The 27184-nt window shown below is 35.8% G+C and overlaps 1 long non-coding RNA gene across 3 annotated transcripts; it reads left to right on the top strand.

Annotated features, from left to right (window-relative positions):
- The first annotated feature begins 161 nt into the window (after nt 1-161).
- On the top strand, nt 162-26299 carry LOC110740857. 3 transcript variants are annotated; one of them, XR_004176500.1, is made up of 5 exons: nt 162-217; nt 19732-19832; nt 22053-22125; nt 22772-22881; nt 23789-24626. It is a non-coding gene; the product is annotated as an uncharacterized LOC110740857 (long non-coding RNA). The 3 variants fall into 3 exon arrangements; XR_004176501.1 differs by lacking the exons at nt 162-217; nt 23789-24626 and adding an exon at nt 24644-26299 and having other exon boundaries at nt 18517-19832; XR_002516056.2 differs by lacking the exon at nt 162-217 and having other exon boundaries at nt 18517-19832.
- Nucleotides 26300-27184: the final 885 nt, after the last annotated feature.

Raw genomic sequence — 27184 nt, 5'->3', positions numbered from 1 at the left:
GTAAGGCAGTTGGTTTGCCAATGGAACAAAGAGGATCTCTTGGGGTTTACAGGACCTAAGTCCAAAACCCAGCTTAACTGACTCATGGCCAAATTTTTTGTTTCCTGACTGATTTAATCCCACTATCAAAGTGGTTTGTGTTTTTGAGAGCCACAAACAATAAGTAGATGAGGGAGTAACTTGACATGTTTCCCTTACGGGTATTTTTCATCTTTAGGTATGAAAAGCTACTTCTTTTCTCAAATGAATCATTCAAAAACAAACTCACTTTAAATAGCTATTTTGTAAGAGAGGGAAAAAGTGTCCTGTGTCGAGGTCATGGTCCAGGTCTGGAGATAAATTGTCCTTAAAGCACCTCATGTCCGTAACTTGCCTGTTAGTATTTTGATCAGTGAGCTGACCTTGCTTGTGTGGTTATCCAGGGTTATTTTTTACATGCCGGACAAAAGATGATCATTTATTAACCTAGAGAAAGTTCCCCGATGAAACAAAGTCTTTCTGAATGTACAGTTTAAATGGATTGTAATCCATTAACTTTTATTATTAAGTTTTTATTCTCCTGTGTTTAAGTCCTTCAAGATATGAATTTATTAGCATAACCATGATTTAGTTAAGAAGGCTTTACAATGTTGTAAAAAATTTGAGTCTTTATCACTAGGGAAGGGATGGATATTAATTCTCTAGCTGGTTGCTAAACATAGGCACACATGGATTAAGTTAATGCACAGTCATACAGATTTCAATATTACATTTTCCTCAAAATGGTAGTATAAATGCTTACTTTGGAAGAACTCTACTTTACAAAGGTCAGCTTAAAATGAAGCCAAGATACTTATATTTTCCCATTTTTGTCAAATCTCTACAGGGTTAGTCTGTAAAAAAATAATACTTTATAAATCCAAATTATTTTACTCTGAATATATAACAGTCTCGTACTCAACAAGCTGTTCTATTTCTTGACCTCATGAGAGACCAGATCAACTGAATAAATGACAAGATTATATGAGAACTGAATTTCATTCTTGTGTAAGTTTATAATATGCTATTGATTATTCCTATAAGCTGCTCAAAAAAATTGTAGAGTTAAGATGTTTAAAAAGTTGACTCATATTTTTCTTCCCATGAAAGCACATAATAACTTAGTAATAGTTTTGAAATTATGAAAACCATATTAATCATATTATAAAATCTTTCCCAGCGGTTGAGTAAGCACAGGATTCTTTAGGCTTTAAGGAATTTTCTTTTTTAAGATGAAATGGAATATTTAACATAGTGTTTATGTATTTCTTGACCACTTAAAATGTGTAAAACTGCTACTATTTTAATTAGGTTCCTATCTTTTTTTTTTTTTTTTTGGGACGGAGTCTCGCTCTGTCGCCCAGGCTGGAGTGCAGTGGCCAGATCTCAGCTCACTGCAAGCTCCGCCTCCCGGGTTCACGCCATTCTCCTGCCTCAGCCTCCCGAGTAGCTGGGACTACAGGCGTCCGCCACATCGCCCGGCTAGTTTTTTGTATTTTTAGTAGAGACAGGGTTTCACCATGTTAGCCAGGATGGTCTCGATCTCCTGACCTCGTGATCCACCCATCTCGGCCTCCCAAAGTGCTGGGATTACAGGCTTGCGCCACCGCGCCTGGCCAGGTTCCTATCTTTATTATGTGTTACTAAGTTTTGGAGTGTTGTCTCAACCCATTTATCTTATAAGTCATGCGTTGTGTTCTTTTTAATTAAGCTTTCAATTAATTTACTTAATTTAATTAAGATAATTGTAAATTTACTTGCAATCATTAAGAAACAATGCAGACAGATTTCTTGTACCCTAATCCAGTTTCCCTAATGGTAACATATTGAAAAATACAACATCACAAACAGGATAATGACATGAATACAGTTAAAACACACAATATTTTCATCAACATACAAAATTTCATGTAGCTCCTTTGTAGCCAAACCTACTCTGCTTTCGCCTTGACCACTTCCTTAGCACCTGTTAACCCCTAATCTCTTCTCCATTTTTATAATTTTGCCAATTCAAAAATTCTTTATAAAGGGAATTACACTATGCAACCTTTTGAGAAGGACTCTTCTTCACTTAGGATAATTATCTGGACATTCATCCATGTTGCTCTGTGCATCATGAGTTTATTCATTTTTATTGCTGAGTATTCCAGAGTATGGAAATACCATATTTATTTAACCCTTTACCTGTTAAAGAATATCTGGGTATTTTCTGGTTTGGAGCTATTATAAATAAAGCTGCTATAAACATTCAAGTCCAGGTTTTTGTGTGAAAATAAGTCTTCATTTCTTGGAGATAAAGCAGAGTAGTGCAGCTTCTGGTTGCATGTTTAGTTTTCTTTAAAAAACTGCTAAACTATTTTCCAGAGTGACAGCAATATGTGAGTGATCTAGTTTTTTGGTATCCTTGCCATGATTTGGGTTATCACTATTTTCTTATTTTAGAATAAGAAAATATACCTTGACATGCATATAGAGATATCTCACTGTGGTTTTAGTTTACATTTCTCTAACAGCTTATACAGTTGAACATTTTTTCATGTGCTTAATTATATCTGTGTGTTTTCATCAATGAAATTTATCTTCATATCTTTGGCCCATTTTCTAATCAGATTGTTATTTTCCCCTTGACTTTTAAGGGCTATTAATATATTCTACACACCACCTTTTGTCAGACATGTACTTTTCAAGAATTTTTACCCACTCTGTGTTTTCACCCTGTTAATGGGGCTTTAACAGAGCAAAAGTTTTTAATTTTCATCAAGTTCAATTTTTCAACTTTTTCTCGTGAATTGTGCTTTTAGTACCAAGGCTAAGAATTCTGTCAACCTGTAGATCCTGAGTATTTTCTTCTAGGGTTTTTTTTTTTTTTTTCTTTTTTTTTTTTTTTTTTGTTAACAAAACTATTTTAGTTTTATATTTTACATTGAAGTCTGTGAATTCATTTGGAGGTTTTGCTTTGTTTCGTTTTGTTTGTTGTTGTTTTTTTAAATAAAGCATGAGACTTCTCCCAAGGTCTTTTTGTTTGATTGTTTTGCCTATGGATGTCCAATTACTGCAGCATCATTTGCTGAAAAGGTTGTCTTTTCTCCATTGAAGTGCTTCCGCATCTCTGTCAAAAATTAATTGGCTGTATATATATATGGGGATATACTGTATTTCTGCATTCTCTGTTTCACTCCATTTGTGCTTTCATTCCACTAATACTACTTAGTCTTGATTAGTGTAGCTATAAAATGCATCTTAGGTCGATGGGTTCCTCCCACTTGATTTTTTTTCTTTTTTTTTCAAAATTGTTTTAGCTATTAAGACTTTTTTGTCTTTTAACATAAATTTTAGAATTATATTTTCTATATCAACAAAAATCTTGGTGAGATTTTGATAAGAATCATCTATATTTATATAGATACTGTATATATATATTTGGGGAAACTGCCATCCTTACCATGTTGAGTCTTGTTTTGTTTATTTGATTGTTTTTTCAGACAGGGTTTTATTCTGTCATTCAGCCTGGGGTGCAGTGGTGTGGTCGGGCTCACTGCAGCCTCAGCCTCCCAAGCTCAAGTGATCCTCCCACATTAGCATCCTGAGGAGCTGGGACTATAGACAGGTGCATGCCACCATGCCTAGTTAATTTTTGTATTTTTTGTGGATAGAGGGTTTCACAGTGTTGCACAGACTGGATGTTGAGTCTTCTAATCTATGAAATCCCTCTATGTTTATTTACATTTCCTTTGATTTCCTTCATCAACATTCTGCAGTTTGCAGCATACACTCCTGCATGTGTTTTGTTAGATTTGCTCCTAAGTATTTTCTTTTCTTGAGTGATTGGAAATGACATTTTAATTTCAATGTCAACATGTCTGTTACTGGTATGTAGACCATCAATCCAACTTTGTATGTTTATCTTGCATTCTGTAACACTGCTGAAATCACCTATTAGTTCTAGGAGTGTTTTTCACAATTTTTTGAGATTTTCCTTGTAAGCAAATATGTCATCTGCAAATGGACACTATTTATTTTGTCTTTCCCAGTGAGCATGCTTTTTATTCCTTTCTTTTCCCTATTGTACTGGCTAGAACTTCCTGTCCTAAGTTAAATAAGGGTGGCTGAATAAAAGCAGAGACGCTAGCCTTGCTGTTCATCTTAGGAGAGAATTTTCAGTCTTTTACCATTGGTAGACTTCAGCTGTAGGTTTTTTATAGATGTTCTGTATAAAGTTCAGGAAGTTCTCCTCTATTCCCATTTTTCTGAGAGTTTATATCATGATTAGTGTTGAATTTGGAAAAACATTCAAACATATACACACACACATATATGTGTATATTTGGAATCAACTGATATGATCATGAGAGCTTTCTGCTTTAGCTTGTTAATATGGTGGACTACATTATTTTATTTTCAAAATTAAGCCAGCCTTGTATCTCTAGATTAAAACCCACTTAATCATGATATTTTTAAATATATTACTGATTTATATTTGCTAATATTTTACTAAGGATTCTTGTGTCTATATTCAAGACAGATATTGGTCTGCAGTTTATATTTTGTCTTTGTATTTTCTATGTCTTTGTATGATTTTGGCTTCAGGACAATTCTAGCTTAATAAATGAATTTGGAGTATTCTTTACTCTTTTATTTTCAGGAAGGGATTGTATAGAATTGATATTAATTTTTTAAACATTTGAAATAATTCTTCAGTGAAACCATCCGAACCTAGATTTTTTGGTGTATTTTTTCAATTAAAATTTTAATTTTCTTAACAGTTATAGGATTATTTAACTTACTGATTTTATATTGCATGAATTGCAGTAGTTGGTGTTTTTCTAGGAACTAGCTCATTTCACCAAAATTACTAAATTCACATGTATATAGTTCTTTATTGTATTTCTTGGTTATCCTTTTGGTGTCTGTAAAGTCAGTAGTGATGTCCCTGTTTCATTTGTGATATTGGTAATTTTTTCTTCTATTTTTTCTCCATCTGTCTTGCTAGTAGTTTGTGAATTTTATTAGTCTTTTTAAGAACAAGCTAACTGTTTCATTGTTTCTCTCTGTTATTTACTTTTTGTTCCAATTTCATTAATTTCTGCTATTTCCCCTCCTCATTATTTCTTTTTTCCTTCTGATTGGCCCTGGTTTATTTTACTTATTTATTTAGTTAGTTAGTTAGTTAGTTCTTGAGGCGGGAGTTTAGACTATTGATTTAAGACATTTTCTCTTTACTAATGTATGCATTCAGTGGTGTAAATTTTCGTCCCAATACTCGCTAACTTTGCCTTACAAATTTAAATATTTTTTATTTTTATTTTCATTCAGGCAATGTATGTTTTTATTTCCACTGAGACTTCCTTATTTATCCATGGATCATTTAGATGTATATTGTTTAGCTTCTGGGATTTGAAGATTTTTCCTTTATCTTTGTTATTGGTTTCTAGTTTGATTCCACGGTATTTAAAGAACGCATTCAGTATACTTTGAATTCTTTAAATTTGTTGAGGTTTGTTTCATGCCCCAGGATGTGATTTATCTTGGCATACCTTTCCTGAACACTTGAAAGAAATGTTCATTCTGATGCTGTTGGGTGGAGTGTTCTAAAAATGTTCATTAACTACTTTTTATTTGATGGTGTTATTGAGTTATTCTACATCCTTTTCTATTTTTGGTCTACCAGCTGTTAACTTCCCCAATCATAGTTTTGTGCATTTGTTTATTCTTTCAGTCCTCTCAGTTTTTCTTCATCTATTTTGTGGTTGTGTTGTTTTGAGTATACACATTTAGCATTGCTTCCTAAATGGTCTCCACTACTCCACTTCCATCTAGGAAGTAGAAAGCCAATCCTATTAGGTAATGGTAAATGTCCTGGCATTCAATGAAGCTTCCTCTGACCCAAATAAGTGAAGGAAGGAAAAAGAGTAGAAAGAACAATAAATTTCCTTACCCTCAAACTAAAATTAGTGGGGAAACAAAGTCTTCTCAAATAAAATAAAAATAAATTTTAGAAAACTGCCACACTTTACACAACAAATATAATACTGGGGAATTTCATGGGCATGAGCGAGTTGATAAGAAACGGCATGACATTCTGCAAGAGTACCAAATAAAGATCAAAACTTAACACGAGAAGCAAAAACATCACTCAGAAGTTCACTAAGTGATAGGAAATTTTAATAATAACAAGAATCTAACTAAAATAAGGACTAAAAACTATACGATAACATAAAGATAATAGAAGAGATGGCTAATTGAAAATATGAGTATTATTTTTAAAACCTAATAAATAGTTTTAAAATGACAAAGAGACAAGGCTGAAAGTCGTAATTCTAACATGAAGAAATGCTTACGCAGTTTCTGTTCATAGACTGTTAATAAGGGTTTGGTTTGGTTTGGTTTTGAGAGGAAGTCTCACTCGGTTGCCATGCTGGAGTGCAGTGCTGTGATCTTGGCTCACTGCAACCTCCGCCTCCCGGGTTCAAGCGGTTCTCCTGCCTCAGCCTCCCGAGAAGCTGGGATTACAGGTTCCCATCACCATGCCCTGCTAAATTTTTAGTTTTCCAGATAAAGACAGGGTTTCACCGTGTTATCCAGACTCGTCTCAAACTCCAGAGCTCAGGTAATCCGCCTGCCTCGGCCTGCCAAAGTGCTGGGACTACAGGCATGAGCCACTGTGCCCGGCCTAAGATTTTGACAGAGAAAATGTAGTTACGAAGAAGAGGCAAAAAGGACCCAACACAAAGACAGCTGGTGTTTCGGAGGCTCACGCCCAACAAATGGGCAGATATGAACTGAAAAATTTATTTCCAGAAACGTTTTATGACATAAAAAAGCCAATGTTCAGAATAAAAGATGATCTATGTTTCATTTAAAAAAATTGATATAGGCTGGGCGTGGTGGCTTACGCCTCGAATTCCGGCACTTTGGGAGGCCCAGGAGGGCAGATCATTTGAGGTCGGGAGTTCAAGACCAGCCTGGCCAACATGGTGAAACCCCGTCTCTACTAAAAATACAAAAATTAGCCGGGTGCTGTGGAGCGCGACTGTAATTCCAGCTACTGGGGTGGCTGAGGCAGGAGAATCGCTTAAACTCAGGAGGCAGAGGTTGCAGCAAGCCGAGATTGTGCCACTGCACTCCAGCCTGGGCGAGGGAGCAAGCAAGACTCTGTCAAAAAAAAAAAAAAAGAAGAAATAAGTGATACAGATTGCTCACCAATGAGGTACATAATAGTTAAATTAGGAAACTTCTAACATTAAAAAATAATTCTTCAAACATTTAGGCTGAAAAACCCAAACTATCTGCAAGAGAAAAAAAAAATCTGGCTTGACTCAAACTACCACATACTAAAATTCAATGACATAAATGTCTACAAACTTCTCAAGGAAATAAAGTTCGAGCTGCAAATATCATATCCAATTAAGATGTAAGTCAAATAAAAAGGCAAAACATAAAATATCTACTCCATGAAGCAATACAGGTAATATCCAGCTCTAATTTATTCAACAAATATTTACCAAGCTCCTATTATATAAAAGGTAATGTGATAACTGCCATTATGAGTATTCGTTGGGTAAATTTCTTAAAGTTGAAATTCAACCAATTAAGACATGAATCAAATTAAACATATTTAAAGGTAAAAGTATTGGGGTACAAGAGCTACTAGTAAGAATCAGTTTGTCTGCACACTATAATGAAAATATAGAATAGTATTTGACCACTTATTATGATGGAAAAACTATGTACACACACACACACATATATATATGTATGCATATCAGTACACACAGTTATCAATTATATCTAAAACTATATATATGCATGCATCATTCTCTCTGTGTGTGTGCGTATGTGTGTGTGTATGCCCAAATATAAATAGTTAAGAATAAGTGGAAGAGGGATTCTACTCCTAAGTATTCCGACTTCAGGGCCTGGGCTCTTTACTTCTATACTAAACTTTCTGAAAGAAATACTAAGTAAAATTACAAACTTTGAGAACATAATTTAGAGAACATTAATGCTATACATAATTGTGTAATAATGGTCATATAACTAGTAAGAAGCAGGAAGTAAAGAAAAGTGGTGGAAGAATTGGAAGAGGATCACTTCCCCAACCTTCATAGCAGTGATCAAGGGATATTTTCTTAAATCACACCACTACACTCTGTTGCCCAGACTCCATCTCAAAAAAAAAAAGAAAAAAAAAGAAAACATAGTCTATAGGAGGTGGAGGTGGGTGGCTCACTCAAGGCCAGAAATTTGAGACCAGCCTGGGCAACATGGTGAAACCCTGTCTCTACTAAAAATACAAAAATTAGCTGGCCATGGTGTCAAATACCTATACTCTCAGCTACTTGGGAGGCTGAAGTGGAAGGACGGCTTGAGTCTGGGAGGCAGAGATTGCAGTGAGCTGGTATCATGCACTGCACTCTAGCCTAAGTGACAGAGCAAGACCCTGTCTCAATAATAAAAGAAGAAGAAGAAGGAGAAGGAGAAGGAGGAGGAGGAAGAGGAGGAGGAAGAGAAGGAGGAGGAGGAGGAGGAGAAGGATGCCACCTTTTAATATTTTCAATTAAAAAATACACAGATGGAAAACTCCATCTGTCCTACACCAAGATATGCTGAGACCCTCCACTGATGGTGTGCAGACAGATGGCCTTTTCTAAAGAGATGAGACAATGATGAGATATCTTCTTTGGTAACCCAGATGGTTGACAGCAGCTTGTTTTAACTCCTTTTTAAAGGAAACTAAAAAAATAAAAATAAAATAAAAAAGATTTTTTTAAGTGGCAAAGATGCATAGTTTATTATCTTACTTTAAAAGTTGAATTAGAATGTGCATGTACTATTTATTGAAAAGGAGGTAGATTGTATCACCAATTGTCCCACCAATCAATCCCACTTTCAATATTCTTGCCCTTATGTAGTCCCTTTCGCAGTATCTTGGGCTTGGCCGTGGGACTTGCTTGACCAATGAGACATGGGCAAACACGACACAAGCAGAAGCTTGGTAAGTGTTTGCATGTTGAGGACTGCACTCTTGTACTACAGATGCCACCAGCTGAGAAATTCCAGTCTTGTCTAGTGGCCTTAAGGAACAATGACCACATGAGGAGAGAGGTTCAGGGGATTCTCCAGCTGAAGGATGCCACATGTGTGAGTCCAGGGGAAACCAGTAGAAGAATGCCCATCCCACTGAGAGAATTGTGAAAAATAATAAACTGGTTTTAAATTTATTTTTATTTTAAGTTTCTGGGGTACAGCATGTGCAGTTTTGTTATACAGGTAAACATGTGCCATGGAGGTTTACTGCACCTATCAACACATTACCTAGGTACTAAGCCCAGCTTGGATTAGCTACTTTTCCTAATGCTTTCCCTTCCCCCAGCAGACCCCCTGACAGGCCCCAGTGTGTGTTGTTTCCCTCTTTGTGTCTATGTGATCTCACTGTTCAGATCCCACTTATAAGTGAGAACATGGAGTGTTTGGTTTTCTGCTCCTGCGTTAGTTTGCTGAGGATAATGGCTTTTGGCTCCATCCATGTCCCTGCAAAGGACATGATCTCATTCCCTTTTATGGCTGCATAGTATTCTATGGTGTATATGTAACGCATTTTCTTTATCCAGTCTATCAGTCATGGGCATTTGAGTTGCTTCCATGTCTTTGCTATTGTTAGTAGCTCTGATATGAACATACACCTGCAGGTATCTTTGTAATAGAATGATTTATATTTTGGAGGGGTATATAATCAGTAATGGGATTGCTGCATCAAATGGTATTTCTGGGACTATAGGCATGTGTCACCACACCTGGCTAATTTTTGTATTTTTAGTAGAGATTGAGTTTTACCATGTTACCAGGTCTGGTCTCAAACTCCTGGCATCAAGTGATCCACCTGCCTCAGCCTCCTATAAGCTATGTTTTATGTGGGCATTTAGCAATTCATAGCAAATTCTTCAGCATGTTGTTCACTACCCAAGTGCTCTTGAATAAAGACATAAAATTAAACATCTGTGGAATATAATGTTATACGGAGAGCATGCCCATTGAAAGGCAGTAGGAAATAAACATATAAACTTTACTCTGATATGTAGCATTAATTGAATGTGCATAATGCACACCCTATTTTAAGCATTTCACATAAATTATCTCTTCAATCATCCCGACAACTCAATTAAGTAGTACTGTTATTCTTTATTTTACATATGAAGAAATGTAGGTTTAGAAACATGAAGTGACTTTCCCAAAGCAACATAATAAGTAATTTGTGAATCTGGAATGTGTAGGCAACTGGATCTGATTCAAAAGACTCTGATTTTTTAATTTTTAATTTAATTTTTATTTTTAAAATGTTATTTTTAAAGAGTATTAAGATAGGAAGAGAGGAAGTCAAATTGTCTTTGTTTGCAGATGACATGATCCTATGTCTAGAAAACTCCATCATCTCAGCCCCAAAGCTTCTTAAGCTGATAAGCAAATTCAGCAGTCTCAGGATACAAAATCAATATGCAAAAGTCACAAACATTCCTATACACCAACAACAGGTAAGCAGGGAGCCAAATCATAAACGAACTCCCTTTCGCAATTGCTACAAAGAGAATAAAACACCTAGGAATACAGCTAATAAGGGAAGTGAAGAACATCTTCCAGGAGAACGACAAACCACTACTCAAGGAAATAAGAGAGGACACAAGCAAATAGAAAAACATTCCATGCTCATGCATAGGAAGAATCAATATCATGAAAATGGCCATGTGGCCCAATGTAATCTATATATTCAATGCTATTCCCATTAAACTACCATTGACATTCTTCACAGAATTAGAAGAAACTATTCAACAATTCATATGGAACCCCCCAAAAAAGTTCTCATAGTCAAGACAAACCTAATCAAAAAGAATAAAGCTAGGGGCATCATGCTACTGGACTTAAAACTGTACTACAAGGCTGGAGAGACCAAAATAGTATGGTACTGGTACAAAAAATAGACAGACTAATGGAACAGACAAAAGAACTCAGAAAGAAGACCACACATCTACAACCATCTGATCTTTGACAAAGTTGACAAAAATAAGCAATAAGGAAAGGATTCCCTATTTAATAAATAGTGCTGGGAAAACTGGCTAGCCATATGCAGAAAACTGAAACTAGACCCCTTCCTTACACCATATACAATAATTAACTGAAAATGGATTAACAACTTAAATGTAAAACCCAAAACTATAAAAACCCTAGAAGAAAACCTAGGCAATACCATTCAGAACATAGGCATGGGCAAAGATTTCATGACGAAATCACCAAAAGCAATTGAAACAAAAACAAAAATTGACAAATGGGATCTAATTAAATGAAAGAGCTTCTGCACAGCAAAAGAATCTATCATCAGAGAGAACAGGCAACCTACAGAATGGGAGAAAACTTTTGCAATGTATGAATCTGACAAAAGTCTAATGTCCGGAATCTATAAGGAACTTAAACAAATTTTCAAGAGAAAAATGAAAAACCCCATTAAAAAGTGGGCAAAGGACATGAACAGACACGTCTCTAAAGAAGATATTCGTGTGGCCAACAAACATATGAAAAAAAGGTCAATATCCCTGATCATTAGAGAAATGCAAATCAAAACCACAACGAGATACCATCTCACTTCATTCAGAATGGCAATTATTAAAAAGTCAAAAAACAACAGACGCTGCTAAGATTGTGGAGAAAAAGGAACACTTTTACACTGTCAGTGGGAATTTAAATAGTTCAACCATTGTGGAAAACTATTGGGTTTTGCTTTAAGGTGTTTTTATTGGGGGTGGGGGGTTTCAAACAATTCTCCTTTCTCAGCCTCCAGAGAAGCTGGGACTACACGTTTGTGCCACTATGACAGGCTAATTTTTGTATTTTTAGTAGAGATGGGATTTTACCATTTTGGTCAGGCTGGTCTCAAACTCTTGGGCTCAGGTGATCCACCCACATCGGCCTCACAAAGTGCTGGGGTGACACCATGCCCAACAAGGTGTTTTTATTAACGCATAAATAGATAGGTGATGCACTTATCTTAACAAAGCACTTAACAACTTGAGATGCCATGCCAAAAGAACACAAGGAATTATCAAGCACATCTGTTTCTAGATGAAGAAATAATTGTCAAATGATAAAGCTTCTGGAATTTGTAGCCTGAATTTTCCAAAGATCTGACAGGGTTTGTTTTGCTTTGTTTCATTTCTTGGATGAAGAATTGATTATTAAAAGCTCAGCAATGTTTTTAATTTCACTTCAATTTCTCTTTTTCTTGGTAACTTTGTGAAGACTTTAAATTAATAATTTTATTTAGTATGATATGATTCAATATTGAGTGTCAGTAAAACTTTCTTTTTCTCTTACTGTCTTTTATTCTGTCTCCATCAATAGAAACATAACTGAAGTAAATTTTATTAAGAGATAAATTATTTTTAATACTATCCTTGAACTTTGGTCTATTGTTTAAAATATATATAATTAGTATGTGTACTTTTCTTTGATAGTCATAATGAAATTTTAACATATACTAAACTTTTCTTTTTTAGAAATAGATTTTTAAATTTAGGATTTTAGCTGTCCAAGATATAAATATATTTTTTCCCACAAATAAACTTTTTTTTTTAGGGATTTTGTTTTGTTTTGTTTTGTTTTTGTTTTTGTTTTTTGACAGAGCTTCGTTCTTGTCACCTAGGCTGGACTGCCGTGACTCTGTCTCTGCTTCCTGCAACATCCGCCTCCCAGCTTCAAGCGATTCTCCTGCCTCAGTCTATCGAATAGCTGGGATTACAGGTGCCTACCTCCATGCCCAGCTAATTTTTGTATTTTTAGTAGAGATAGGGTTTTGCCATATTGGGCAGGCTGGTCTCAAACTCCTGATCTCAGGTGATCTGCCTACCTCAGCCTCCCAAAGTGCTGGGATTACAGGAGTGAGCCCTCACGCCCGGCCTTTTTAGGGTTTTAACTGTCCAAGATAAAAATGTATTTAACAAAATTTTCCAACATAGGTGGCCCAAAAGAAAAGAAACAGCTCTAGTCACTCACAGCCATCTTGCCTCAAAGAGCCCATCTAGAGGTTGGAGAAACTCTAGAAGATTTATAGTTTTTGAACTTACTTGTGATTATCATTTATTATGAGACTTCTGAGTAAGTATTCATATTATATTTCCTATTTAATAATAAACATTTCTGTGCATAATATAGCATAGTTTCCTAATAAATACTAGAATCTCAGAGCTTGAATTCTGCTTATTTATGATTATATTATCTAATTAAGAATAGAATCCCTTGAATCCAATTAGCTGAGATTTAGTGAATACATTACCAAAGCTATCTCAGTGTAAGCCTCTCCAGCTTAAGTATCGCCGTGGTATGAAACATATTACCATTGGTCCCTGTGCTATTGTAGTAACCTCTCAACTGGTCAGCAGTTCTTATTTGCATTTGCACTTCAAGATGGAGATGTCATTTACTTCACTCTACCTTACAGATTTTTTCAGTCTACTTCACTACACGTTAGACTGAATTTGAGGCCTTTTCCTCTGGATTTGTACACGTTCTTCCAGGAAGATCCCACACATATTTTCTTTGTAAGCACTGTGGTAGTGTGGTTTCATAATTTTCATAAATGTTTTTCTCTCAAAGACTGCAAGCTCATGGAGGGCTGAATGCATGTGTTTTTCACCCTTTCCTCTGCAGCATCTAAAACAATAACTAGACAAAATGTTTCAATCATGAGTTAGCGAATACATGTATATCTGAAATAAAGCAATGAACTAATTATGCCGTAAAAGATTATTTTTCGAATATTAAGTTCCAAGTTTGAGATAATTAAAAGACTTTCCTAAAATTTTAAAATGGAACGTTAAACCTTTTATACATTCACTTGGGGTGGAGGGAATATGACTAAGAAAATAAACTATTCTCTTCATTCTTGATGATTTTAGAAACGATTAGATAATATAAGGACAAGACAGTGTGTTAAGTAAAGACAATATGTGATGATATTTGCAGGTTTTAGCCAGACAGACAGAAAGTTAAATTAAAAAAAAATTATATCTGTAATATCAAAAATTACCCGCCAAACTATTTAATCTCATAAGGATGCTGTTTAGCATAAAATAAAATTTGATATTTTGTACATATTAAAAATATGTATACAGATTTTATTTTTACTTTTAAGTGACTGACAAAAACTCAAGCTTTAAACCATTTATTTTTGAGAATTTCCTTTACTTTTCTCACATTTACCATGTCACAGTGATCTTCAGAAAGCAGTCAAGTTGATCCTGACAAGTAAACAATTGAGACAAGATAATATTGTTGAAAAAATATTCCAGTACTAATGCTTACAATGACCTCAAATAGAAAGAGAATCTTCCCACTACTCAACTCCTAGCATTCATATAGTGGGTCAGGCTGTCCCAGATGGCACACTGCCCTATGTTTAATAGTCTGAATATTTAAAACATTTTAGTTAGAAAATAAATTAACTCTTAAAAGCAGGTAGCGGCTTATCTGTGGCATCACTCTTGAGGGTTCAAGTAGAGTGAAAATACGCCAGGTCAGCTTTGAGAGAGGGTCTTCATTAGGGTGGCCTTCGTGTCAATGTGGAACAGGAAAAGAAGCAAGTCAGTGCCTTCAGGATTGTTTCTCTGTATTCTTTCTCCTTCAGCAATACACTCCACCCTTTTGACCACATTTTTTCTCTTTATTCTTTGTTTGAAAATAAACATTCACAAAAGGATCTAAAACTACCTATTTATTTTCACACAAATTAAAATCAATATATACCATATACCCTCTTCCAAAGTATTTACATTTGAAACCTTACCTATGATAGAGAAATAAGTGATTACATGTCATTAATGCAATTTCAGGCGTTGGTATATGGGATCTGTAGCAGTGAGGTTAACCAAATAATCACATTCCTGCTGTACTACAATATTACCTAGATTTATCTCAGATGTTCACAGTGTAAAGAAGTAATATAAAGGTAAGAAAAATGATGAATTACTTTGAAAAACTAGCACAGGTTTGGTTTTCACTTTTATATTTTTCTTACTGTAGAGCATTCAAATAAGTTAGCAAAGATCACTTAAAAATTTTATTGGCACCAAATTCAGGGAAAAACACACTCTAGATTTCTACATCATGTAAATCAGTAAGTTTTCACTTCTCTGCTATTTTTGGGAAGGGTGGAACAGGGAAGGGAATTGTTTTCCTATAAATCAATTTAATTCTGGAATTGATCTTCCATTTTTCTGTATTCACTGAGTTGATTCAAACTCAATTCAAAATTATACTAACCCATTTCTTGAAAGCACCCGAGTATTATAATCAAAATCAAAGATTTTTCTTGGCATTCTTACATATTCTTAGAAAAGGGAAATGAAAAAAGAAATTCCTATTCTAAGAGTTCTTAAAATCTATGGTGGAGAAAGTCAACTATGGAAATGCCAACACTAAGTAAATTAACATTAACAACATTGATTTTGTCAAAAACACATTATTTTTAATTTTTTGCTTATTGTTGTTAAACTGGTATTGGGTGCTGTGGCTCATGACTGTAATCCCATCACTTTGGGAGGCCGAGGTGGGTGAATCATCTGAGGTCAGGAGTTTGAGACTAGCCTGGCCAACATGGTGAAATCCCATCTCTACTAAAAACACAACAATTAGCTGGGCATGGTGGCAAGTGCCTGTTGTCTCAGCTGCTTGGGAGGCTGAGGCACGAGAATAGCTTGAACTCAGGAGGTGGAGATTGCAGTGAGAGGATATCAAGCCACTGTACTCTGGTCTGGGTGACAGAGTGGGAATCCACCTCAAACAAACAAACACATAAAAAAGATGGCAGAAACAACAAACACCTCAACCTCAGAGAGCAACACCTTATAAATCCATTATTGAACATGATACAGAAGGAATAAATAATGAGTAGAGGTTATATGTTTGTGTATATGTGTGTGTATGTGACACTTTTCCATCGTGGGTAGTTCAATCTTAAGTAAGCTTCCCAGAAAGACTCAACTTGAGGCAAAATACTTGGGTGGCTTCAAAATCTATTTAGTCTCCCAGAAAAATCTTGGTAAAGCTTGGTTTTATGGTTATCTTGTATTTATCTAAACTAAAGTCTTAAAAAAAGACAGGTCATCCATACTCCTGTTCATATCGACATCAAGCCTATTAGATCTAGTGCAATGAGCTCTGTACCAACAAGGTAAGAAACTTTTTATTTTTTAACTCAGGCATCAAACTTACTGTACTGTGCACTAAAGCTTAGTAGTAATGTTTCAGAAAGAAGCACCTGGCTTAGCCATGCTGTCCCACAGCACAAGATCAACTGCTGGTTTGGATATCAGGTTTATTTCTTTTTTGTACCCCTTTCTTGCTAATGGGCAAATAAGACAAATGAGGTAGATGGAAGAAACTATAAATATATATTTGCCCTTTTATTTCTACTTGCCCTTTTGATTTTTTTCATGGGTTTTCTTCAGAGGAAAACAGATGGGATGCTTTGAAGCAAGCTACAAGATGGTAGAAAATTTACAAAATAAGATCTGTGTGGGAAAGTTAAGAGAACTGTATGTGCTCAGTCTGGGGGATATAGGAAGACAAAGTGGAAACATCAAAGCTGTCAACACATATATAAAAGGATATCAAAGCGATGTGTTGTTGCCATTGACCACAATCAGGAGAAATTGAGTTAAATGACAGCAGAAAACACATTCTGAGGAAAGACAAGCCTCACCCCCACCCCACCCTCAACACATCTTAAATCGATGTTGCCACATTCTCATATAAAGAAATAAGGGAAATCTAGCCATTATTCACATTCAGTAAATTCTGAAATAGTTCAAGTCCTTCCATGACAACCAAATGAAGACAGATTAGCCAATCCAAGCACTTACTCTAAATGCCTGGCATCTATCTCTATGTATGGGTAACTACTCAGTTGAAAGTCACATTTGAAGGACAATCTGGACATATGAGGTTTAGGGGCCAGGACTATCTCTACTCTGTCATCGCACTGCCATAACATCCCCATTTGCGGGCACTGGGAACACAGCCTCCTGCAGAGAGACTTCGGGGAAAGATGGGGTTCAGGTTCTAGTGTCCAATTAAACAGAGTCACATGAAGAAGGTGCTGGGGAGTCTCTAGGTTCTTTCCAGCTGCATTGTCCATGGGGGGAGGGAGTTGTTTAGAGACTATTCTCTGCCTTAGTTTATTCTTTTATTAGAAAAGTTGTGAGCTGTGGTTTAAAGATAAAAACTGTACATTACAGCTTGCTTTCTTCCTGTATCTTATTTTACGGAATCCTCACAACTTTCTGAGGAAGATATTAACCAATTATACCGACTCTGAGAGTTTCATAATGGCATATTATCACTAAGAGCAGATTCAAGAAGAATCTTAGAGTAGAAGTCATGAATAGCCATGCTTAGCATATGGGCATAGAAATCCAGGGGAAGTAAAAAAAGAAGCAATAAATTTATGAGCAAAGAGATGGTGGCCATGTCGTTGAAGAAATATATGCATTATGTAATGAAATATAATTTGGTATTCAACTACAATATTATATCAGCTAATTAATCAATACGTCAGCAGTGTCATCCTTTCCTTTGTGACCTCAGGAGAATCATCTCAAGCTCCACCCTATTTACATGGAAAGCCCAGTGTCTTTTACAACATTTCTTCTAATTCTAGCACTTTCAAATGTTATTTCATGTTCCTCATGAATTCTCAATTTTATGTTACGCATTTTATTCTGTTAATTTATTGAATTCCTCCTGGAATACAGTTTTTACTTCTTGATTCCATTCCTACAACCTCTGAAAAACTGCCATTCATGGGATATCTAGAGTTTGCAATAGGCTTTTGCAGAAAGGAGATTCATGGGGGTAATGGAGACAAGCACTTCATTGCAAGATTATACAGAATATTATTTAAAACAAAACACTATATTTTCCTGTTACACAAATAAAATCCTTTGGCAATTTTCATCAACTTACCAGAGAAGATGGGCTGTCAGTTTCCTCCCTCGTCTCCTGCAATATCATGTTTTTAAAGCTTCACCATTTCTACCCCAATCAGTGTCTGTTTCTAAGTAAAGGCATTTCTTCTTTAAGAGAAATACATGTGTCGTGTCCAGCAGGGAAATAATTTGAACTAACCTTATTTCACAGGTAAAGAATTTCATAATGATGTGTTTAATTAATGTGTCTGAGGTGTTCACTTACAAAGTACCAAATTCAACACATGAACCCTAGTCATTCCAAGCTTGAATTCTTCCAAAGACAACATGTCTTACCTTATGTGTAGCTTACCCTAAACAGGCCTGACTCATTGGAGAAACATATTGTTACAGATTCTCTGTTACAGTTCAGCTTTATGGAATATACTAGGCATATGGAAATCTTCCAATCTGTCAGCTATCAGGATTGAATCCCAATGATTCACTAATTACACAAGGCTGACATAATGATCTCCCCTCAGTGGTCATATATTTTCCATTCCTTCCTCCATGTTCTGAATACTCTGGAGATATTTTCTCTTGGACTAACTCTGGTCTAACTGCAACTATGCAGATTTACAGGCAGGATAGAAGCCTGACTTCCTGAAAACACCCTGGCACTCATAACTGGACAACAGCAGCTGAGCTCAAGCCTATCGTTCTTCCGAGATCTTATCTAGATCTTCAAGAGACCCTTCCCATTAATCCTTTTAGCATTGGTGAGCAATCTGTGTGTTCAATTGGCAGAAAGGATGTTGGACCATCCCAGCTAATATCCCAGAGTTCTGACAAGAGTGCCCTGTAGAAACCAGTCCTTGACTATGCCCAAAAGTCCTTTCTCTTTGGGATCTTTTTTTTTTTTTTTTTCTGACTCGTGAGTGACACTCATGCAATGTGAGGGGAAAATAAGACACTAAGTCAAATCTACCTCGGTAATCACCAGCATGCTTTCATATATTTTAGTGCCCCTTTAACTCTAACCTTCTGGATCAGCAAGTGAATGGTCTTTAAGAATCTTGACCTCATTTTCTTTTCTCATGACTTAACAAACAACTCCAATTAGGTTACCCAATCAGAAGGACCATGTACTAAATATCCTTTTAAAAAGCAAGGGCAGAGACAGGGCTCAGTGGAGAAGGACTTATTATCAGAAATGAGAGTGAATTAAGTAGACTTTAAATTATTTCTCTTTTCTAATTTCTCTTTAAATTATAATGAAAATTATTCATTAGCTTTCTGATTTAAAAAATGCCTATTTTAAGACAGTTACTAGGTACCTTCTACATCATTATACGGTGGAGAGAACCCTGAAATATGCTGTGCACAGTTGCTAAAATCTTTCTTGGAATATATTAATAGCATTTCTCTAGAGTGTTTCAGAATGATGACATTCTGTACAATGATTATGAACTTGGATAACAATCCTGAAAAACAGCTCTGATAATAAAATATCTTTGAGTCTAATTTTCTGTCCAATACTCATGTCTACTTTGTTAAGGTCAAATAGAATTTTGTAAATGACATGAGTAGAATAAAGTTGTTTTTTTCTCTTGTGCCATACTTTTCCTTTTATAGAAATATCAGCCTCTATTCTCCTCCATCCTATATCTCAACAGATAATGGGAACCCAAAGAAGCTACAAATATCCAAAAAATAAATAAATAAAAACATTGTACTAACATTAAGAATTATCCAAAATTCCCAGACTCCTGTGAAGGACACCAATGTGGGAGACACTCAGCAGTAGGCATACTCCTACTCATGGATATACAAGATTATTCAATGGACCTCATGAGAGATAAAAAGGTGACGCTTTCATTGGTGCATAATTTATGTTCTACTTTCATGAATTGAGGATTTAAAATAGAATCTTAAAGTATACCACACACATCACTATAGACTGTCTTTGAATATTTTAATAATCTCTCTAAAATCTTTCTATTATGACAGTCTTCTATAGAATGATTAGAAACTGAAATATCAGTTTGTAAAGCCAGTTTGATTGTAAGGTACTTTTGAGTGTCCTTTCTACTGTAACAGTGAGTTCTGCTGAGTTAACATGAGTTAGAACCCTTAGGGCATATTTTCATCGGCTGATGGGCCAACTTAACTGGGGTTGAAAGAGCAAAGTCATGTTGGAAGGGAAGATAATGTATATCAAGATAGAAAAATGTCAGATAAGGTCTGACAAAGTCTTTTACCTCAGGAAGTTATGATCCCTCTGGCACAGTTGAAAGTATAAGCCAAATGGGTTCATGCCTGTATTAGTCAGGGTTCTCTAGAGGGGCAGAACTAATAGGATATATATATGTATATATGTAATATATGTGTATATATTTATATATGTAATATATGGTTATATATTTTATATATATTTATATATGTAATATATGTGTATATTTATATATGTAATATCCTATATATGGCACATATATATCATATATATCATATCTTACATACGATATATAAATGAGAGCTATATGTCTCATATATTATATATGTGTACACACACACACACACACACATATATGGGAGTTTATTAAAGAGTATTAACTTACGTGATCACATGGTCCCATAATAGGCTGTCTGCAAGCTGGGGAGCAAGGAAGCCAGTCCTAGTCCCAAAGAACTTGGAGTCCAATGTTCAAGGACAGGAAGCATCCAACACTGAAGAAAGATGTAGTCTGGGAGGCTAAGCCAGTCTAGTCTTTTCATGTTTTTCTGCCTGCTTTATATTCTGGCCATGCTGGCAGTTGATTCGATGGTGGGCACCCAGATTAAGGGTGGGTCTGCCTCCCCCAGCCCACTGACTCACATGTTAATCTCCTTTGGCAACACCCTCAAAACCCTCACAGATACATCCAGGATCAATACTTTATATCCTTCAATCCAATTAAGTTGACACTTGGTATTAATCCTCACAGTGCCTAAAAGTTTTACCTGTGCAACTGAAACATCAAGGATTTTCCAAATTATTTGTTATACACTCCTTCCTCAGTTTTCCTACCCCTTACGTTTTTGTATCCCTTTTTAAATATTCTGAAATTATAAGGGAGTCTGGCCAGTTTTATGCTGATATCTGTCTCATTAAGCTCTCATTAGGAAATAAAAATTTTTCTAAGAGTTTAATTAGCTGATATACATACACCCCCTCCCCAAACTATCCATAATGTAAAAGTGTCCAAAATCAAAACAACAGCATTAGAAATTCTAGTACAGTTTATCACTGATAATCAAATACTACATACAGTTGGCCAGGAGTTAAATAACATTTAACTTAAAATGAGAATTCCTTAACTTTTCCTAACACAAATGCTAGAAATAGAAATCCCACCAAGTAACCTGTTGGAAATTGTCAATTATAAAAATATACTGCTGAGCTGACAGCCCTGAAGAAGATGCATAGGGCAAGGTATGGAGAATAAGGTTGCAGAAGCTCCTAACACTGAGATATTCCTCAATAAGAAACAGGAGAGGCACTGGTGAGCCCCAGCTCCTCTCTGCATCATGAGTGTGTGATCTCCTGCTTACCCTTCGCATTCTGTGATAAATCCACCATCACTGAAAGTAATCTTGGTCAAGGAGGTCAGCTCATTATTCTCATTTCTCACACCTTGACCAGGCTTTATAGTCTGGCCTAACTCAAAGCTCTTTTTTTCCTTTTTTACTACGATTTGAATCTTTTAAACTAAGTTTATGATTTGTTACATTTAGAGGCCTTCTTTCAACTTATGAGTTTTTGGAAGCCTTTGTGTTTTTTTTGTTTTGTTTTTGTACAAGGAGCATGAGTACAAAAACATCACTTGCTGCATGTACATAGAATCTCTGTCTATCTATACATCTAGTTAGCCCACTAGCTAAAGGTACAATAACAGTTATCCTTAATTCTTGATCCTTAGGAAAAATGCTAGCAATTAAATGAACTTGGATACTTTTCACAGTTCAATCATTAAATCAAATATTTAGTTGAAGAGATACAATCCTTCTGCCTTGACTGAAATCGTTTCTGAACTGTTTGAATTTCAGAGCAAATATCCTGTCTACACAAGGTGCAAAGTCTTACTGCAGCTGAAAAGCAGTTATCCTTCATATTAGACGTGTAAGCTAATACACAATTCAGGGAATTGATGATGGTTCTGCCTTCAGACATTCGTGACAGGCCTTTAGCTGTAATGTAAATTGCTATTATGTCTCTAATTTTGGTTCTTTCCTTCCTTCACCGACAGTCATTGCTCTGTGCAGACCCTCATAATTTCTCACCTTGATCCTTGTAATCCCACTTAATACTGTCCCGTCTCCTGACTCACTAGTTGTATACATTTATTATTTTTCTCTTGCCAGAGTCATCTTTCCTTTTCTCAAATCTGATCCTTCAATACTTTCTCTTAAAATTTTTTAATGGTTCTCTAACACCTATGCAGTGAAATTTCTTATTCCTCTACTGGGCGTTTCCTATTTCCCTTTGATTCACGGTCTACCCTTCATCACCCTGCTCTGTGTGCCCTGGGAGCCTGATTTATACTGGCATCATCAGTTGCCTTCCTTCCCATCTGGCTTCTGGTTGGGTTTAGCAATGAGAGGTAATGGTAGGAGATTAGAAGTAACAGAAGAATGAGTTTAGGATGTTAATTCTCCCAGGTAGCAAGTTGGTGATGTTTCTCTACTGAATAGGAACCCTTTCCTAGGGCTACAATTAACTCTCTGTAATTACTCTTTTGTAATCACTTTCTGTCTTTCCATTTTAGGCCTATGTGTGATGCCAGCTGAGGAGTACTTCACCATCCCTTGTTAGTTTCCCTTAACCTGTTCATACATTTATAAGGAGCCCCTTCATTAATGTGTCCTCTAGGACTTGGTGAGTATATCATCTACAAGTGTGTCATCTCCACAGGGTCTCTTGCTAAGACATTGGTTGATATACATGGCATCCAGGGTACTTCATCATCTTGCTCCCTTATAGTATTTGAGTTTTTTCCTTTAAGCCTCATGTTTATTCAATATGAAATTGTCCTGCTTGTAGTTCCCCAAACAAATTATGCCCTTCCAAGTCTCTCTATACATTTGCTTATGCTTTTCATTCTGCCTTCAGATCACTTTTCTTCCTAATTCACTAAGTGGGTTAGGCTGGTCCTGTATTACTATAAAGAAATACATAAGACTGTGTAATTTATAAATAAAACAAATTCCATTGGCTAATAGTTTTGCAACCTTTGTAGGAAGCATGGTACTAGCATCTATTCAGCTTTTGGGGAAGCCTCAGGAAACTTACAATCATGGTGGAAGGGCAAAGTGGGATCAGGCATTCACATAGCCGGAGCAGGAGCAAGAGAGAGAAGGAAGAAAGGGCCCCGCACTTTTAAATGACCAGATCTTATGTGAATTCGGAGCAAAAGCTCACTTATCACCAAGGGGATGGCCCAAGTCATTCATGAGGGATCAACCTTCATGAACAAATAGCTCCCATCATGCCCCACCTCCAACACTGGGAACTGCAACTCAACATGAGATTTGTGTAAGGACAAACATCTAAAACATATCACTTAGATAACCACAACTCATTCTTCAGGTCCCTGTTTGAAGTGTCTTTTCTGTCAAGCCTTGCCTAGCCTTCATGATCAGACTTGGAGAGCCCTTAGCTTTTTGTGCATACCCTAATTTCATCACTGTTTATATTTGTTTATTCACATATTCATTCATTATTACTTGTTCATCCACTTATCTTCATCCAACACATACTAAATACATGCTTTCTGTATGCCAAGCATTCCTCTAGGATTGGAGTTATCATAGTGAAAAAAGAAGATAAAAACCCATACATTTCATGGGAGTGAGTATATAGAGAAGAAGAAAAATTGGTCAGGAAGAACCCTCTGGCAAAAGACCAGGCAGTGCAAGTCCAGAGGCAAAAGCCTGGTTGTGTGTTTAAAGCACACCAAGGTAGACAGTGTAACTGCAGCAGTAATAACAGAAAGGAGAGTAAGACAGGAGATCAGAAAAATGAGAAGATCTGCAGGATCAGGTAGGTCATTGGAAGGACATTGTGTTTTACATAAGTGGGAATGGACTTCCACTGGACAGTCTGAGTAGAAGTGTCGCATGATCTGGGTTATATTTTTAACAATATCACCTAGCTGCTGTTAAAAATGGAGTGATACAAGAGAAGAGACAAAAATTCAGCAAAGGCAGACCGTAATATTGTTTTGTTCCACATATTTTCAATCATTTGTCGCTGAGATGCCTGAACAAAGGGTGGAAATATATTTACAGTTATGAACAAAAATTATATGTTTAAAAAACACAAACTTTGGAATCAGATAGTCTTGGTTTTGAATATCAGATCTGCTTCCTACTGTGGTATGACCTTGAATATTTTTTCAACTTTCTCATTTCTTGAAAAGAAAGATTAATAATTCCAACCTTATAGTGTTATTATAGAGTTATTTTAGGATTATTGAAAAAGTATGTAAATATTTTGACAGAGAATAAATGCTCAGTTGGTTGTAGTTATTGATATAAAATCTTCTGCACCAAGTGAAGCATGCAATAAAGATAAATTGGTCAATAAATGTTTGTTAAATATGCTGATGTTTATATCATGCAGAATTTTTTTTTTTAAGACAGATTTCCAAGTCCACAGAATAAATGAAATGGCTGAAGAGAAACTAGGTAAGTGCACAGCTTTTATGTGGTGATTTTTTTCTGATCTCTGCGTATATTTAATTTTGCTTCCCAAATCCTGCTGATTGATTAATGAAATTAGTACACATTAACTTTGACAGTACCCAACAATGCCCATATCTATATATCTCCATTGTCCTTTCAGGCTTTTTCTCTCTCTCACTCTCCAAACACACATGTGCACACACATACTTTCAAATATAAAGCCCAAAATTCCAATAAAAGCTGTAATAAAGAGTAATTTTAAAATAAATATGCTTACATTTCAATGTCAACTGATTGCCGATGCTGTCCCTTTTTGATTACTGAAATATTTTGTAATTCTATTTGTATTCTAAGAAGCACACTATCTATATAAAGGTTTGGATATTCAATTCCGAGGTGTTTTGGACAAAGATATTTTTCCTCTCTGACCGGGTCTCCACATACAAATGAGGCCTGTGCCGCTGCATCTTCTGGCTCTCGTTTGGTGGCTCTGTTCCAGAAGATGAAGCTCTGTGCAGAGCGAGGAGGGTCAGAGGAACAGAATTTATAATAATCATATGAAAAATTTCCAATTAGTTACATTCTGATTCATTCTCTTGTTTATAAAATTGTGGTAAAATTTGAATTGATGCTTCTGCATGACTGAAACTGCTACAGAAATGCCCATCAACATGAGGGAAAGCACGGGCATCATAGGCAGTGTCTTCCCTTTGTAGAGTTGCAACATCAAAAGGATTTTATTCAGTAGCAATTGTCTACTATTTGTCATGCTTAAACCACTTCCTCAATCCCCTGAGGTTACTTCTGATTGATCAACATGCTATTTGTAATTCAATACAAAGCAGATTCCCCCAACCCAGCTGATACGCAGTGGGACCACCTTTGTTATTGGAGAGCAATTTGGCAAGATACATTAAACCTAAATGTGAGCTTACTCTTCCACCAGCAACTCTATTTTCAGGTGCAAAATTCTCACGCAAGAGATAGGAAGCCATTTGTGATTAACTCTTTGCAACCTTTGTTGTAAAAATATAAAATGAAAACAACCAAATGTCCCTTGGTACAAAACACTGTGTGATAACCACAACCACAACTGTATACAATTGATACAAAAGTTAGAGAGCAGAAACTAGGTCTGCAAATATCAACAGGAATACATTTTGAAAAATGTCATATCAAGTGAGAAAAGAAAATTGCAAAATGATACCTACAATATGCTGTTATTAAAGGAGAATTTAAAACCACTTCTGTAAACTAACACTGCGGTATAGAAATGCAAATAGCAAGGATACAAACCACCTTGAACATGGTGCTTTCCTCTAAAAAAGGAAAATGGAAGCAGACTACAAAGAAAACTTCAAATCATTCTGTTATACTTTATTCCTTCCAACAGGTGTTCATAATATTATTACCTGTACTTTTCTTTATATTTGGAATAGTTGTAATAAGTCAATCCATGAAGAAAACCTAAAACCGATTTTAAAAATTCATAATTGCATACCCACATGAATGAACAGAAATGCTGTGAGATTGGTCATAAAAGACTATTTCATTAACTCAGGGGAACCCGTGGAATTGACTTTTGAGGACTTCTGATTGAACTCTGTCTGTGTTTGCTGATTAGTATTTTGTAATTGACTAATCATAATTTCAATGCTACCAAGAGAGAAAAATATTCCCTGATTTCAGTTGACGTATAGAGATACATTTCTTATATTTGACTCCCCAGATCAGCTGGTGGATTCATAGACAGAATGGTCACATGTCTCATGCTTCTCAGAGCATTTAGGAATGACCACAGGAATACATATAATTACTCCTACACACACACACACACACACACACACACACACACACACCCCACCCCCAGGAGGTGTGATTCTTTAGTGGATTAGCACTCCAGCACTCCATGTAGACTGTAGGTCACTTTCGTGGGATTTGAAGACTGGTAGTTTAGCTGATCCAAATGGTAAGGGTGACCAAGTGTCATACTCTCAGGAGCCATCTGTGGGTATTTATGTGTTTTACATCTTTTATTCATATTTGCATTATTTTGTCTGTCACTGTCCCTTTTGTAATAGCTGCGCAAATGTAAAAGCTCATCAATACAATATTCACAAATTAAATCTAACATTATTAGACATTAAATGCATTTTTTAAAAAAATATCATGACCACATAGGTTTAATGTCATGAAGTCTTTTGATTTTCCTCACTACATGAAAGTTTAAGTATGAAGAAAAGCATATTCATCTCAATGGATGTACCATAATAGCATTTAATACATTTTATTACCTATTCCTGTTAAAAATCTTGATAAGGTAGAAATGGAAAAAAAAATTGTAAAATACACTAAACATATTTCTTATTGTCCACTATTGGCTGAGCAAGAAACTGGGGGCCAGATAAATGGTTAATTTTGGTCCATTAAGTGGACTAATAGTAATTTGTTCAAAATACAGCAAACATTGGTATTTCTCCTCATATCAAAAAAGG

The sequence above is a fragment of the Papio anubis genome, chromosome 10 (assembly GCF_008728515.1).
Source record: "Papio anubis isolate 15944 chromosome 10, Panubis1.0, whole genome shotgun sequence".
NCBI lineage: Eukaryota > Metazoa > Chordata > Mammalia > Primates > Cercopithecidae > Papio > Papio anubis.
This window is presented reverse-complemented; position numbering and strand designations above follow the sequence as displayed.